Below are 17,780 nucleotides of genomic sequence, written 5' to 3' on the forward strand. Positions count from 1 at the left end.
GTAACCCTTTTATATCTTCTCTTTTCTGCATGGAATCAGAGAAATGGAAGGATTTTCATTTTACGGGAAAGGGAGCTGAGATCTAGACAAGGTGACTTGCCCAGAGCTGTCTGCATTGTCTTTGGCTCTCAGGACTCTAAGTAGGACTCATTGCTCCCAGGCAGGTGCTGTTTCTCTCTTTTCCCTCTGTAGGCAGGTCACATTTTCTGGATCTGTCCTAAAGAATTGAAGGCTGAATGTTAGCAATTTCTGGAGCACATGTACAACTCTGGTTGCTTCTCTTAAATGATAAATTATATCTCTGTGTTTTGCTGTAAATAAGGGTAACTTGTTTTACTTATGTTTATTTACTCATTAAAATATTTATTGAGTACCCATTTTGTGCCCCTGTAATCTTTTTTTTGTTTTTTGTTTTTGTTTGTTTGTTTGTTTTGAGACGGAGTCCCGCTCTGTTGCCCAGGCTGGATGAAGTGCAGTGGCGCGGCGAGATCTCGGCTCACTGCAAGCTCCATGTGCCGGGTTCATGCCGTTTTTCTGCCTCAGCCTCCCAAGTAGCTGGGACTACAGGCACCCGCCACCACGCCTGGCTAATTTTTTGTATTTTTAGTAGAGACAGAGTTTCACCGTGTTAGCCAGAATGGTCTCAATCTCCTGACGTTGTGATCCACCTGCCTCGGCCTCCTAAAGTGTTGGGATTACAGGCCTAAGCCACCACGCCCGGCCTTGTGCCCCTGTAATCTTAATAACAATGAAAATCATTATTTAACTTTTAGCTTGTAACATGTGCCAGGCCTTCTGCTAAGCACTTTACATGTCTCATTTGCCACTTGGAAAATAGCCAGTGTTACCTGTAGTGTAGAAAGGCAAGGAGATTTGAAGGTTTTGTATTAATTGTCATAAGTGAGTACTAAAGAATCAAGAAAGGACATTGATAAATTACTGCTGAGAGTTCTATAATCCAGAGAACAAGCAATGCATTATGGAAAAATAGATATTAGAATTCATTATTTGTGGTTAAAATGAAGTGAAATATGGCTGGTCCGAATGCAATGGTGCTTACAACTAATTGATCACAACCAGTTACGGATTTCTTTGTTCCTTCTCCACTCCTATTCCTTCACTTGACTAGTCATAAAAAAATGAAGTGAAATGTAATTCTAGGGGTGAAAAAATGATTTTTTTATTACCATGATCCATTACTTTATAGAAAATTTGGTTCCGGTAACTGCTTTTCAAGTTTTTGTTTTTCAGTTTTAGTTCTTATTAGTCGCCACTGCCATTATAATATAAGCTTCCCAAAATGTAACTAATTGTTTCACATCCCCTGCTGATCTGCAGCACTCCCCAATGCCTACCAAATTAAGGAATGCCTCGCCCAGTGTTCAACTGAGACATGCTGTTTGTAAAAAAAAAAAAAAAAAAATGTTTAACAGATTTTCTAAATAGCTAATATTTGATGTCATTTATTTATCAAATGTTATTTGGGGGCATTTCATGTGCCAGGCATATGTAACACTTAAAAGAATCTTTCGTAAGTTAGGGTAGTATTATTATCCTTATCTTAAATATGAGGGAACTGAGGCTTACAGAAGTTAGGTAACTTATGAAAGTTCCCCTTTATGGTGGAGCTAGATTTCCAGGCTGTGTCTGAATATTTTCTGAGACATGCTAACTGCTTTGAAATTTCTACAATGTTATATACATTTTTAAAGGATCTGATTTTTTTCTCCTTCATTCTCCTCTCTTGATGTTATCACTCTTATATTTTGCTCTCTGCAGTTTTTCGCTTGTATATGTAAATGGAGGAAGATGGGTGGGATTGCGAAGATGGGAGTAGGCTTGGAGCCAGTAAGCAAGGTTCTCATCACAGCCACAGTACTTACTCCTCAAGCAGATCTCTCTTGGTGCTAGCACTCACCTCACCTATATTCTGATGTTTGCAGTCATCTAAAGTCTCCTTCTTCCTCACACTCTGTGTATTCCATACATAAACCATGTGAGTAACTCCCACTGGGTTTAACTCCCTACTTTAGTCTAATTAGGAGTAGGTATACTCTAGTTATCAAGTTGGTTTCTGTTGTCTACTAGCCCAACTAAAAGTAAAAAGAATATATGTGTATTTACTGAGCCTGTAATTTGAGTTTAATATCTGTCCAAGCCATGCTGAATGATTACATTTGGCTGAATTTCAGTCAACAAATAGGTGTCTTTCCTCATATAATTATACATGGGGAAAAAATACCTGTCTGGGGCACAGATGAATACTGTGCTTCAGGATAAAGTGCTTTTTGGAAGAAAGTGTAAACCTAATATGGGCTGATTTGCCCAGAGAGCGCTAGTGTGGAAGCACTTTTTCATGCACATAGTATCATAAAGGGAAGTGTAACTGCTAGACCAGATGATAAGCCTGTTTAATCCTTAATGAGCTTGAAGCATAGTGTTTTTATAAGTAAGATTTACTTCTGTCACCACAGCTTCACTCTGCTTTTGTGGAAAAGAAGGCATTTCACTTTCATGGTCATTCACTGAATGGGTGAAAAGGAAAGTTGCTGCATTGGTTCTGGTCTTGGACTCAGTTTGCTCTTCCTGTCAGTTTTCTTAAATCAGAGATTTAGGGAAAGACTTGACAATAGTCGTTTGTCACTTTAGTTACCTGATCTTCCCATGCCTTCATGTTCACTTTCCCTGCCACTTTATTCATTCCTTGCAGTGTTGAATACCAGATATTTTTTCTTTTCTTTTTCTTTTTTTCTTTCTTTCTTTCTTTTTTTTTTTTTTTTTTTGAGACAGGATCATGCTCTGTTGCTCAGACCAGAGTGCAATGGCAGTTACGGCTCACTGCAACTTCGACCTTCCATGCTTAAGTGATCTTCCCACCTCAGCCTCCCAAGTAGCTGGGACTGCTGGCATGCACCATCGAGCCCAGCTAATTTTTAAATTTTTCTGTAGAGACAGGGTCTCACTATGTTGCCCAGGCTGGTCTTGAATTACTGGGCCCAAGTGATCCTCCTGCCTTAGCCTTCCAAGGTGCTGGGATTACAGATGTGAGCCACCATGCCTGGCCAGAATACCAGAAATTCTATCATATACCTCTCGGGATACAGAGTTGATAATTCATAGATCAAGTCCATGTGTTCTAGTACTGTTTTCCTATTAGGGCCAGTTTAAAAAATGAAAGTTATATTCCAGAGGGCTGGGATTATGTAGGAGTCATTGAGAAAATGGCATCTGAGGAAATTGACAGGTTTATAATGGATCAACATAGCAGAGATAATGTTGGCAGGAGGACTGATTCCCATATTCCCTTCTGCCTCTGCTGGGGCTTCTGCCAGTTGATAAGATGAGGTAAGATTACCTTATAAGGTTCATTAGGTAACTCTACGTCCCCTGCCTGCCTTGTTGACTGTTGGGATCCTTCATAACCAAGCCGATCATATATCCTGATTTACTTGGGATCATCTGAAACTCCCCCATTGTCCCAGTGTAATTATTAGTGTTCCTTTCATTCTTAAAAAGGTCCTAGTTTAAAGGATAAGTTATATGGTCACCTACTTACAATCATTGAACTGTCTGGTGTGCAAGTAAAACCAAAGCCCCAGTCTCTTAGTTCCTCACATTCACCATGGGATGCCTCTAGGAGAAAAGCCTTTAAGCATCCATTCTCCCTACTTCAGGTCTTTCAGCTTCCACTTTTTTCTTTTCTTCTTTTTTTTTAATTTGAGATGGAGTCTCACTCTGTGGCCCAGGCTGGAGTGCAGTAGCATGATCTCACCTCACTGCAACCTTCACTTCCTGGGTTCAAGTGATTCTCCTGCCTCCATGCCTGGCTAATTTTTGTACTTTTAGTAAAGACGGGGTTTCCCCATGTTGGCCAGGCTGGTCTTTGACGGAGTTCAGTCCCTAGGCGGGGGTGATCCACCCGCCTCGGCCTCCCAAAGTTCTGGGATTACAGGCGTGAACCACCGCTCCTGGCCTCAGTTGCCACTTTTAAGGTACCAGATAGAGGCTGAGAAGCAGAGTGGTTAGTCACTTGCCTTTTTATTAGAAAGGAGACAAAAAAGGCCAAAACCATTATGAACATGCCAGATCCAGAGCCTTATGTTACTCCATCCTTTCTATATACATCATCTTGTAGTTCTTATTATACTGTTTACTTGTACTTTTTTTTTTTTTTTTTACAGTCTTCCAATGGGTTGTTGTTCTTTGTAGAGTTGATTTTGAGAAAGGTATTTTGAGGAATGATTCTCCACTGAATTGAAGTTTTTTCTGAGGAGTGTTTAACTAAAAGTAGATGTGATATTGATATTAAGACCATGTTACAATTATCTGTAAAATATGAATGATAAAAAATAAGAATTAAATAAGCAAGAGAAAAATGTTATAGGCTTAATTTTTTGGGATAGCTGTCCAGCACCAGAGTATATTTGGAGTAAAAGTTGGTGCCCTCAAGTGGCCTTGAGAAGAATTTTCAGGAATTGTAGTTTTTCAGGTATATGGCTGTCGAATGTCTTTGTCTTCTCTCTTTCTCTCTCTTTCTCTTTTTTTTTTTTTAAAGACAGAGTCTCATTCTGTCTCCCAGGCTGGAGTGCAGTGATGCTCTCTTGACTCACTGCATCCTCCGCCTCCCGGGTTGAAGCAATTCTGGTGCCTCAGCTTCCCAAGTAGCTGAGATTATAGGTGTGCACCACCATGCCCAGCTAATTTGTTGTAGTTTTAGTAGAGATGGGGTCTCTCTACATTACCCAGGCTGGTCTCAAACCCCTGAGCTCGGCCTCCCAATGTGCTGGGATTACAGGCGTGAGCCACTGCACCCGGCCTCTCTGTCTCCTTCCTTCCTTCCTTCCTTCCTTCCTTCCTTCCTTCCTTCCTTCCTTCCTTCCTTCCTTCCTTCCTTCCCTTTTTCTCCCTCCCTCCCTTCTTTCCTTCCTTCCTTCCCTCCTTCCCTTTTTCTCCCTCCCTCCCTTCTTTCCTACCTTCTCTTTCTCCTTTGTTTCCCTTTCCCTCCCTCCCTCCTCCTTCCCTTCCTTCTCCTTTTCTCTTCTCTCTCTTTTTTTTTTTTTTTTTTTTTTTGAGACAGGGTCTTATTCACTCTGTCAGTGGCGCTGACAGGCTGTAGTGCAGTGGCGTGATCTCAGCTCACTGCGACCTCCACCTCCCGGGTTCAAGCCATTCTCCAGCTAATTTTTTAGTGTTTTTAGTAGAGACAGGGTTTCACCATTTTGGTCAGGCTGGTCTTGAACCCCTGGCCTCAAGTGATTCACCTGCCTCAGCGTCCCAAAGTACTGGGATTACAGACATGAGGCACTGTGCCCAAGCCGCCTTTTCTTTTTTTCTTTTCTTTCTTGTAAGACAGAGTCTTGCTTTGTTGTTCAGGATAAAGTGCAGTGGCATGATCATAGCTAACTGAAGCTTCGACCTCCTAGGCTTCATTGATCCTCCTGCCTCAGCCTCCCAAGTAGCTAGGACTATAGATGTGCATCACCACGTCCAGCTAATTTTAATCTCTATGTTGCCCAGGCTGGTCTTGAACTCCTGGCCTCAAGCGATCTTCCCACCCTGCCTCCCAAAGTGTTGGGATTACAAGTGTGAACCACTGCACCTGGATAGAATGTCTTTCTTGTTTTCTTCTTTCTCTCTCTCTCTATTTCTGTTTCTTTCCTTTTTTGAGACAGGGTTATGCTCTGTTGCCCAGGCTGGGGTGCAGTGGTGTGATCACAGCTCACTGCAGCCTCTACCTCCTCGGCTCAAGTGATCCTCCCACCTCAACCTCTGGAATAGCTGGGACTGCAAGCATGTGCCACCACACCTGACTAATTTTTTAAGTTTATTTTTTCTAAAGACGGGGTCTCACCACATTGCACAGGCTGATTTTGAACTCTTGGGCTCAAACAATCCACCCACCTCAGTCCCCAGGGTGCTGGGATTACAGGCATGAGCCACTGTGCCTGGCCCTAGAATGTCTTTCATGTTGTGAAATGTTTAAGTGATCTGGTTGGAGTCCTGTTTTCACCACTCTTATTTGTGATCTTATGCTTCTGATGTCTCTGTAGAATCATAGAATTTTGTTGCTGGAAAGGACTAATAATCATCTAATAGAAGTCTTTAATTTTACATCTAAGTAAACAAAGGAGCAAAGAGGTAAAGTGATTTGCTCAGTAGGTTACAGCTAGTGAGTAGTACAATCAGGATTAAGCTCTGGGTCTTCTGACCTTTTCCCTCAAAAGGGAAAGTTACAAGGTTCTGCATTTATAAAGGACTTGCTCAAGTAAAGTGTTAAACTCCTAAGTGGCTTACTCTGCCAGTACATTCTGTCTGCAGTTTCATTGCCTGTGAACATGGTTTTGATTAAATTGGTGATGCCCTATTATTTTACAGATGAGTAGGTAGAAATTTTTCAGGGTGGAGGCCAACTGTCACTCTGGTTGAGTCTCCAGTTTTAATTCTCAGCCTGCTGAGCTATAGTTCCTTACTTTGGAAAGTCTTTGTTTCCTTCCAAGAACATTACTCAGAAGGAGGAATTCTTTGCAAATCCAGATGCCTGTCAAAATCATGTTACACAACTTCCCCCATTCTGAATTTCCATTCAAGTCTTGTATCTAAATTCCAGTTGTATCTTGGTGTTACAAGTTAAAGCTAAGTGACTAATTGGAACCTTTGAGGATTGCTATGTTCCTTTTTTTTTAAATAGGTGTCTTGACTACGTTGATGGCTTAGCACAGATACCTCATTTATATCACTTGCTGCCACAGATGACTCAGGTGTGTGCTTTGCCTTAGACGTACAGTAGTCCCTCCTCATCTGTGGGGAATGAGTTTCAAGCCCCGCTATGGATGCTTGCAACTGCAGATGGTACTGAACCCTATGTATACTATGTTTTTTCTTATGTATACATACCTATGATAAAATTTAATTTGTAAATTAGGCACAGTAATACATTAACAACAATAGTAATAAAGTAGAACATTTACAATATTATACTGTAATAAAAGTTATGTGAATGTGGTCTCTCTCTCTCAAAATATCTTGACTGTAATATTTTCAGACCCTGGTTGACTTCCGGTAACTGAAACTAGAGAGTGAAATCATGGGCAAAGGGGGTTACTGTACTGGCGAGAAACAAGTGAAGTTTGAGTGTTTGGCAGCTAGCCCCTGATTTAGTCTCAGAGTTGACTACTTTGTTTAAATCTGCTGGTGGGTGGCTGGGTGTAATGTGCATTCCTAGAAGTGTTAGGGCCTTCACTGATTCAGTCTTTTTAGAATTGCCAAAAAAGAGACAAGAAAGCTTTATTATGTTGTTAATTTTGTGTATACAAGGAATTTTGCAAAAGTCCAGACAGGAAGTGTTCTTATGTACAAAACTAAAAAAGGAATAATCAGAAATTGCTCATAGAATGGATGAAGAGTATTTGATATAATCAGGAGAGCGTAATGTCCAGGTTAGTCCTCTATGGCAGAAGAGGTAAGACTGGAGATGAAGACAATCTGTGATCTGGAAGTACCTGGCAATGCATCGTCCACTAACTTAGTAACTTTCCTTCCTGGTGTTGAGGGCCTAAGAACCTGTTTTTAGTATCACCCAGCTCTATTTAAGGAACTTTTATTCTTGGACATGTCACTAATTCCATCCTTTACTATGGAGAATTGCCTGTTGAAATCATACAAGTCATCAGCATTTGGTACTTATAAGATAGGCCCCCCACCCATTCCTAATTTAAACAACCGTTATGTATTAACTACAGGAAATTTGGAAAATAGATATTTAAAGGAAAAAAGAAGTAATTCCACTTAGGAAGACCATTGTTAATATTTGGAACATGTTGTAGCCTTTTTGATACACATTTAGTATACATATATTAGACATATAATTGAAAGTAGGCCACCTCTGTTATTTTGTAATATTAAGATTAATATTTTAAAACAATATTTTTTCATATATCGTTGCATATTCTTTTAAAGCAGGGTTTCTCAACGTGAACATTACTGACATTTTGGGCTGGATAAGTCTTTGTTATGAGGAGCTGTCCTGTGCACTATAGGATATTTAGTAACATTCCTGGCCTCTACCCAGTATATGCCATTAGCAGTTGTGACAACCAAAAATGTCACATATTGTCAAGGATGATTTTCCCTGGGGGAAAAAAATCACCTGGGTTGAAAACCAGTGTCCTAAAGTAACAGTTCTCAAACTGAAAAAATGCTAGTTTTCATAAGCGAAAAAACATTAAATAGTAAAAACAGTATATTTTCCAAAATTAAAAAAATAGCGAGGAGAGTGTCATTGTTACATTTTCCCAAATCTCTGTGTATCTGTCATAATAAAAGGCATTCACATTTAATCTGTTGCAAAATATTGCTTTAGCTGAAGTATATAAAGAAAATTATAGGCTGGGTGCTATGCCTCCTGCCTGTAATCCTAGCAGTTTGGGAGGCTGAGGCGGGAGGATTTCTCTAGTCCAGGAGTTCGAGACCAGCTTGAGCAACATAGCAAGACTCTATCTCTACAAAAAAGAAAAAAATTAGCCAGGCATGGTGATGTGCACCTGTAGTCTCTCAGCTACTCTGGAGGCTGAGGTAGGAGGATCACTTAAGCCTGGGAGGTTGAGGCTGCAGTGAGCTATGATAGCCCCACTGCACTCCAGCCTGGGTAACAGAGTGGGACCCTGTATCCAAAAAGAAAAAGCTTTACACATCAGTATTTATAAAAGGGAAGAGCATGTTAATGACTTAGATAACTGTAGTCTTCCTTAATACTGTATCAAAACTCAACAAGTGGAAGTTTCTTAAAGATTAGTTGCAATGTAGAATATAAAACCGTATCAAATAATTTGTCATAGCCTGTTACATTGTTACATTAAAATCCATTAATCTGTCTTAAACTTTGGGTCTTTCCTCCCATGCATCGTTTTATAATGTCATACATTGATCATTTGGAAAATACTGGTTCACTGAGTTTTTCAGATTTTCCAAATCTTGACACATTTCATTGTATATTTTAAAAAGTCACATCTATTGACATTACCACCAGTCTCATCAGAAGAGCCTCTATGTATTGGGAAGTGGTTACATTCACCATGGTGAATACAATTTTTCCAAAATTTTTATTTTTACTTGAAAGCTTGAATTTTATCATTGGCCGCAAATACTGCCAATTATTTTCCTTGAAGTGACAGGCTCGTCTTATTCATTTTTGAGAAAATATTACCAAATACCCAAGTCTGAATAACCATAGTTTTTCAGTAATTTCAAGTAAAATGTTATTCGTGAAAAAAGCAGCCAGTTCAGTTCACAATGCAAACTATCTCATACATACGTTTTCACAAAATAGGTATTGTTTTTCAGTGTGCAGTAGAAGTGTTTTATGTGTACTTTCCATTTTGTCATACAAAGTATTTAGATGTGTACTCTGGTTGAAACTTGATACAATTATTTTTACTGCTTCATCAAGGCACTCCTGAGTGAATGTGGCATTTGTGTCTTATTGTGAATGAGTGGCAGTTAAAGAATACACTAATGAATAGTACAATTTGCTGTCACTGCCGTAGTGCCAAGGCACCAGTGGTTTTACCCACCATTGCTTTTGCATTGTCAGTACAGTTTCAACACAGTGAAAAAGGCAGATAACATTGTAGTGTTGTTGCGAAAAGAGTTTTGACTTTGCAGACCTTCTGGGATCCATGGAACACACTTTGAGAACAACTGTTCTGAAGCATATTATGACATCGTATCCTTTCAAGTGTCTATATCAGAATTTAACCAATTCTGTCTTGTTTCTTCTATTTTTTTTTTTTTTTTTTTTGCTTTTATCACAATCCTTGTAGCTAAATTCAAGGGCAAAAATATTTTCCCTTAGAATAATATCTTTAGAAGTGGAATTCTGAGTCAATGGGTATGAATATTTTTTATATTTTTAAGATACATTTGATATATATCACCCAATCACCCAATTGTCCTCCAAGATGGTTAAACCAACTTATTTACACTTGTACCAATGTATTATGAGACTGCATCTTGGCTACAGATGGGCATTATTTTATCTTAACCAATTCAGTCAGAATATTGGCATCATCTAAAAAGCGTATTATGACTTCTTATACAACTGGCCTTGATTACTAGTGAGTCTGAATATTTTAAAGTTTTGGCCATTTTGTAGTCTTCCTTTAGACCGATTACAGTGCAACTGATTAGGTTGTAACTTTCTTTGTTAAAACAGTCACATTCTCCTAATTCCTTTTGAGATTATTCCCTAGTTAACCCTGTTTGCATTTGGGTATATATCAAATTGCAGCCTCTGATTTAGAGTCCCTCTCTTAAGGAGGTCGTAAATGTGCCTTTCTCCAAATTTCAGAAATTTGAGCCCCACGTTTTTCACTTTTGTTATATTTAAGGAGTATCACCTGTGCTATTAACATTTTTTTCTAAGTTGATTTTCCTTATAAACAGTATTTGAAAGGAAACGATATTACTATAAAGTCTACTAAGTCACGGTTTTATGTGCTAGTTGTTTTTTTCTAGTACACCTTAAAATACATAATTATTAAAATCATTTCTGTCTAAAATCATCCAGTGGCCTTTGTTTACCACACTTTAGGAAGAGCAGGGGCTTTGGACTCAAACATCTTGGATTTGAATCCCACTCTGCTTGTAACTAGTGGTGTGCTCTTGGGCAGGTGAGTCTAACTTCTTTGTGCTTCAGTTTCCTCACTGGCAAAATGGGGATGTTCAAAGATGAACTCTTAGGTGCCTTACATCTCTACTCTGTGACTCTGGTATAAGAAGAAAGGGATATTTGAATATTTGTGGATTTCTTTCTCTGTTTCTGATCAGGAATTAGAGACATTGTCTAGGGTTAGTATTTCAAAACCCTAACTTGATTAAATTCCACTGCTATTAGTCATCTGATTTTGGAGAAACTATTTCATTTTATGGGGCTCTAACTGTCTAGTTAGGGTATTACTGCTGCTTTAATACTTCCTATTTATTGTAAAGTACTTCTAGCTAGGAGCTAAGGCAAGCCAGGACCTCACTTTTAACATGTTTAAAATGGGGATAATGTTTCTGTTCTACTTACCTCATTAGAGACATGGAAAAATGAGATAATAGGTAGATAAGTGGACTCAGCTTTTAGCAGAAGGGTACTAGGTAAAGATAGGGTGTCAGCAAAAGTAATGCCTGTAGATGTTATCCCTTCTATAGATACTTCTGTAGTGAAGAGCAACATACGTGTGACACCACCTCTCCTATCTCTCCAGACCTGCCTGTACCCCTCCCTCTTCCCTGCCTACTGGTTTCGATTTGGGAAGTGCCATTGAACAGCAGTTTTGTGACCTTGGGCAAATCACTCAACCTTAACTATCCGTGGGACAAAAATTGGGAGATCTGACAACCTTGAGTCTGTATTTCTCTATGGCAACAACTGGCTAGAGCTGAATGGTGGCTTATCTTTTAAAAATACAGATATATTCTTCAGTCTGTCACTTAATCTGGCAAGTCTGACTCATTTACTTTGCTGCCTGGCCTCTTTGCGAGGCTGGATTGCATTATGGTAAGGAGCATGGTTTCTGGAGCCACATTACCTAGATTCAGATCCCAACAATGACTGTTGGTAGCTGTGTACCCCTTCATATTATGTAGCTTTTCTGTAGTTTCATGTGAATTCCTACTTCGTGGGGTTGTTTAAAGGATTGGAAGAGCCATTACATATAAGACCCTTAGGATAGTCCCTGACCCAGAGTAAACTTAACTGATATTAGTTGTTTGAGTTCAAATAGCATAATAATTAGCTGACATTTATCTAGCTCTTAATATGTATCAGGCACTGGTCCAAGTCTTTCACACAGATCTATCTCATTAATCCTAAAGGTAATACTGTGAAATAGGTAGTGTTGTTTTCTCAGTTTTACAGAGGGAAAGACTATAATTTAGAGAAGTTAAGTAACCTATCTAAAGGCACACAGCTAGTAGGTGCCGGCAACATTGAGAGTTGACCCTGTGTTTGTATATCCTAATCCTGTGGGTTTTTTCTTATTATTCTTTCCTGTGTCTTACTACATGGAGACTAAGCCTGTGGGTTTGAATGCTGTACTGTGCTATGCTGCCCCACATTATATCCACCTCTAAAATAGGTCTAATCACAGAATTGGCTGACTTGAGTAAATACAGCTTAGCGCTCTTAATGTTTTTGTAAGTGATTTGAGGAGAGAATGAATATAAAATTTCCAAAATTTATATATGATGTTAGTTCCTTCAGGCAGTGAAATGCAAAACAATAGGAGATAAATAAACTACAGAAAACTTTTTTGGGCTGGATGGGGTGAGTGAATAGAAAAATGGTAACTGAATTTCAGGGTAGGTACTCATGAAGAAAGATAAACTGTTTGTAGAATGATGTGCTCCGAGATACTTAATAAGGACTTGAGAGTTATTTTAGGCTACTATTTGAAGGTTAAAAAGGCCAGCAAACATTTCACACCCATTAGGATGCTATTATCCAAAAAAGCAGAATAAAAAGAGTTGGCAAGGATATGGAGAAATTGGAACTCTTGTACATTGTTGGTGAGAATATAAAATGGGACAGCCACTGTGGAAAACAGTATGGCAATTCCTCAGAAAGTTAAAAACAGAATTACCATATGGATCCAGCAATTTCACTTCTGGTTATATATCCAAAAGAATTTAAAGTAGGGGCTCAAACAGATATTTGTACACTAATGTTCAGAGTGGCATTATTCACAATAACTGAAAGGTAGAAGCAACCCAAGGGTCCATCAGTGGATGAATAGATAAACAAAGTGTAGTCTATACATACAATGAAATATTATTATTCAGCCTTACAAAGGAATGAAATTGACACACACTACAGCGTGGATAAACCTTGAAGACATTGTGCTAAGTGAATGGTGTCTAGAGGGAGAATGGCAGTTGTCAGCGGGAAGGGGTAGTTCTGGAAATAAAGTGTGGTGAGGGTTGCACAACAATGTGAAAATGTGAATGTAGTTAATGCCACAAAACTCTATACTTAAAAACAGGTAAAATCATTAAAATGAAAAAAAAAAAAAAAAAAAGACTGGAAAGTGCTTTTCTTCCTTGTGTAAAGCTCCAGAACATTCCTTATTTGGAATGCTAGGTGCTGTTCTGTCCTCTGCATGTTGGTAGAATGGATACAACTTAGTTTTAGGCTCCAGGCCCAGCTCTTTGGATTATTAGCAAGTCATTTTATAATCTCTGATATGTGTCTAGAAAAAGGGCCCACATAATCCTTACCTCACAAGCGAGGATAAAATGGATATGTATGTGACTGAATTTCTATACAAATGTCAATTATTTTCAACTTTGGAAAAATAACAAAACAGACTTATTTTCCATCCACTGATGTAGCTGGGCTGTGTGTCACACAGACTGTGCCTCTGTAATGCGCTGCAGCTTCTTGGAGCTTAGGAGAGGTATAGTTAACACAAAAGGAGGTTTGGTCTTACACAGTACACTCACTGAAGAGGAATAAATGGGCTGAGAAGAAAGCCAGGCTGAATGATTTTCCTTTAGTCTTCACAGTTGTTAAAAAAAAAAGAAAGAAAAAACTTCAGCAATATAAAAGGGTATTAAGTAAAATTGCTATCTGCAAGAGATGACCTCTGCTAACCATTTTGCATCTGTCTTTGTATGTATAAATTTGTGTATGTTTTTGTGTAATTGTATCATACTATTCATATTCTTTTTTTTTTTTTTTTTTTTTTTTGAGACGGAGTCTCGCTCTGCCGCCCAGGCTGGAGTGCAGTGGCCGGATCTCAGCTCACTGCAGGCTCCGCCTCCCGGGTTCACGCAATTCTCCTGCCTCAGCCTCCCCAGTAGCTGGGACTACAGGCGCCCGCCACCTCGCCCGGCTAGTTTTTTGTATTTTTAGTAGAGACGGGGTTTCACCGTGCCAGCCAGGATGGTCTCGATCTCCTGACCTCGTGATCCGCCCGCCTCGGCCTCCCAAAGTGCTGGGATTACAGGCTTGAGCCACCGCGCCCGGCCACTATTCATATTCTTAATGCTACCTAAAACAAGGTTTGAAAAATTAGGACAAATTCATGGGTGATACTTTAGGGACACAAGGACATTTTGAGAGCTGTGTGCACCTAATGTATATCACACTAGGCTAAATGTTTTTGCAGACGTTATCTCACAACACACAACAAGCCTGGGAAACATTTGGTATTTTCTCCATTTTACAATAAAAAAAAAATTAGGGTAGAGGAGTAGAATAACCAGGACACATAAATGGTGAAACCAAGATTTGAATCAGGTACTTTTATTCCAGAGCTTGCACTTCCTGTATCCTTCTATAGCACCATCTTTGCTGCCTCTCGAAGATGAAACCCCAAGCTCTGTATCTACTCCCATTGTGTTACTTGTTAAAAGAATGTTTTGAACAATTAATACAGTCACTAATACTTTATATTTTAGAAATTGTTCCATGTGAGTATAAACAGAGCTGCCTGATGCTTTTATTTATTTATTTAGGCTGCGTTGTACATATATAAATAGTAAACTTTCTTGCATTTTTTTATTGTGAAATATATACAACATAAAATTTACCATTTTAACCATTTTTAAGTGTACTTACTGTTCAGTAGTATTAATTACATTCATGTTGTGCAACCATCACCACATCCATCTTTAGAATTTTTCATTTTGCACAACAGAAACTACCCATTAAACTAATAACTCCCCATTCCTCTTTTCTCCAGCCCCTGGCCACTGCCGTTCTACTTTGTCTCTGATTTGAGTATTCCTCATGTAAGTGGAATCATACAATATTTGTCCTTTTGTGTCTGGCTTATTTTATTAAACAATAATTTTAACCAGACTTCTATTGATGGACATTTAAATTATTATTCTTTTGCTCTTCAAACAATTATCAGTTCCAGGAGCATTTGATCCAGAATTTCAGACTGCTTTCTCAGTTCTATGCTTGGCGGGCTTTGAGGAAACCCAAAGCAAGTCCTTACCTCAGCTTTTCTGAGCAATAAAATAAGAAGAATGTTAAATAATTACTTTTGTTATAGTGTGTTGTAAGGGCTTGCTTAGTTTCTGCTTATAGCTTGGGACCCTTTGGGAAAGGGTACTCTTTAAGGATAAAGGTTTTCTATAACTACAAAGCTGCTGCCACAATGTGATTATGGTACATTTTTTGATGAATTAGTGATTTTAGTGCAGAATGAAACCAACCCGAAAAACCAAAATCAGAGTATGTAGTTGTATTTTCTTGGGGTTCTCAGATGAGTTGAAGGTAAGCAATTGTTTGTGAGAAAACCAGGCTTAGAAGGCCTGGCCTCTGCTTGTCTTTGCCTGGCACTGGCACTGAGAAGAAAGGGAAGGTCTAGCCTTCCCAAGAAGTCTCTGTGCTCCACCTCCGGTGCCCCAGAGAGGCTGGGGCTGGGCTCCCTCTCCTGAGGCTGACCCCATTCTCATCCAACTGCCAGGCCCATGGGCCTGGCTTAAATGGTCTGAAATGATCCTAAATATTCTTCACTTGGATTATTTGCAGGTCAGTCTCTCTCTCTGGAACTAAACAATAAACCTCTGCCTTTCTGAACTGATAAGGTGATTAAGGGAGACAACTGTAGAGCTTCTTTTGCGTCTGAACTGACTTTCCCTTGCTTCACCAGCCCTCCTTTGCTTTGTTGAGTCAGAGGCTTGGGCACAGCTGTTTGTTTAGCTCCCTCTGCTGGCTGAAAAGCAGCCTAACGGTTTCACATTATGGCTCAATTTGTACTGGCTGTTTTTCTGCCAAGGCATACTTGAAAAGTGCCGTCTTTGCATAGGGATCTTAATACCTTGCCTAAAGGACTGAGAAGTTGAGTGGGGTAAGGGGGTGTGTTTAGCTTACATCTTCTGATGCTAACCTTGAGGGCAAAGTCAAGAAGCAGGCCCCATCACAGCGATAATTTTTGCCTCAGTGATTCCAATCTCCCATGGACTTTGACTGTCATCATCATGTTCGTTACTAAGGACACATCATTTAAAATGATCCCAAGACATTTAACAAATAGCCATGAATTTTAAATTACTGAGTACTTGGCAAAATGAAATCATCCTATAAATGCCTAGAATGAACATCAAAGATTATTGCTGTCTGGGTGATGGGGGGAGACCTTAGGCTCAGAATGGTTATGAGTTGGACACAAACATATAGATATTCTGGTTTCTTTTTTTTTTCTTTTAGTAGAGACAAGGTCTCACTATGTTGCCCAGGCTGATCTCCAACTCCTGAGCTCAGGTGATCCTCCCACCTCGACCTTTGAAAGTGCTGGGATTACAGATCCTCCTACCTCGACCTCCCAAAGTGCTGGCATGAGACGCTGGGCCTGGCAGATACTCTGTTTTTGTTTTCGTTGTTGTTGTTTGTTTGTTTTGAGATCAAGTCTTGCTCTTTCACCCAGGTTGGAGTGCCGTGGCACGATCTCTGCTCACTGCAACCTCTGCCTCCAGGGTTCAAGTGATTCTCCTGCCTCATGCTCCCCAGTAGCTGGGACTACAGGCGCACAATATTCTGCTTTTACTTAAGCTGCTTCAATTTAGGAGAGACTGTGCTGTGGGTCGTAGTGAGCCATGAGTATCCCAGCCCATCCTGCAGAGTCTTGTTTTCTTTTGTCTTTTTCTATCATGAACATTAAACATAATCCAAAACTCTTTATTATGGAAATGTTCAGCTGGGCTCACGCCTGTAATCCCAGCACTTTGGGAGGCCAAGGCAGGCAGATCACTTGAAGTCAGGAGTTGGAGACCAACCTGGGCAACATGGTGAAACCCTGTCTCTTGAAAAAAATACAAAAATTAGCTGGGTGTCATGGTGCTCACCGGTAGTCCCAGCTACTCAGGAGCCGAGGCAGGATAATCAGTTGAACCTGGGAGGTGGAGGCTGCAGTGAGCTGAGATCGTGCCACTGCACTCCAGCCTGGGCGACAGAGTGAGACTCTCTCAAAAAAAAAAAAAAATTTTGTTCAAGCATACACAAAAGTAGAATAGTATAGTGTATGTATCTACAGCAGTTTTCCATATTTTATTGATAATCTATCCCTCTACTTTTTTTTTCTGGAATGTTTATAGGAAATTCCAGACATACTCCATTTCACCCACCTCAGTATGCATCTCTAATTGATGAGGATTTTTTTCTTTTTTAACATAACCATAGTAGCATTAATAATACCTAAGAGATGTAACAATACTTCCTTAATATCATGAAATATTTAAACAAAGTAGAGAGATACCAATCGGATTTGACAAAATGTTGATAATTTGTTAAATTTACTTCCAATCTATCATTATTACTGGTAGAAGGATTTACTTATGATCTTTTGTTTTTAAGATTTTATTTATTTTAGAGAAGTTTCAGGTTCACAGCAAAATTAAGAGAAAGGTACGGAGGTTTTCCATGTTCCCCTTATTCCCACACCTGCATAGCCTCCCCCATTGTCAACATCTTCCACCAGAGTGGTAAATTTGTTAAAATTGATAAACATATATTGACACATCATAAACACCCAGAGTCCCAATGTTCAAAAAATGAAACTTAGGGTTCACTTTTGGTGTATATTCTATGGGTTTGGACAAATGTAATGACATGCATCCATCATTACAATATCATACAGAGGATTTTTACTGCCCTAAAAATCTTCTCTGCTCCATATATTCAACCCCTGCCTCCAAGCCCTGGCAATTACTGATCTTTTTGTTGTCTCCATGATTTTGTCTTTTCCAGAGTATCATAGAGTTGAAGTCATACAGTCTGTAGCCTT

The 17,780-nt window shown here is 39.4% G+C and overlaps 1 protein-coding gene across 6 annotated transcripts in view; it reads left to right on the plus strand.

Annotated features, from left to right (window-relative positions):
- Positions 1-17,780, plus strand: part of LOC105472891 (DDB1 and CUL4 associated factor 5) — a 109,675-nt gene that overhangs the window by 10,081 nt on the left and 81,814 nt on the right. Inside the window, exon 1 of one of the 6 annotated variants that reach the window (XM_011726467.3) lies at positions 10,599-10,667. The exons of the other annotated variants lie outside the window; for them this stretch is intronic. The gene's annotated coding sequence lies outside the window, so the exon portion shown is untranslated. Of the gene's footprint in view, positions 1-10,598; positions 10,668-17,780 lie in introns of those variants that run through there. 6 annotated transcript variants of the gene reach the window in all.

Source organism: Macaca nemestrina, chromosome 7 (assembly GCF_043159975.1).
Source record: "Macaca nemestrina isolate mMacNem1 chromosome 7, mMacNem.hap1, whole genome shotgun sequence".
Lineage (NCBI taxonomy): Eukaryota > Metazoa > Chordata > Mammalia > Primates > Cercopithecidae > Macaca > Macaca nemestrina.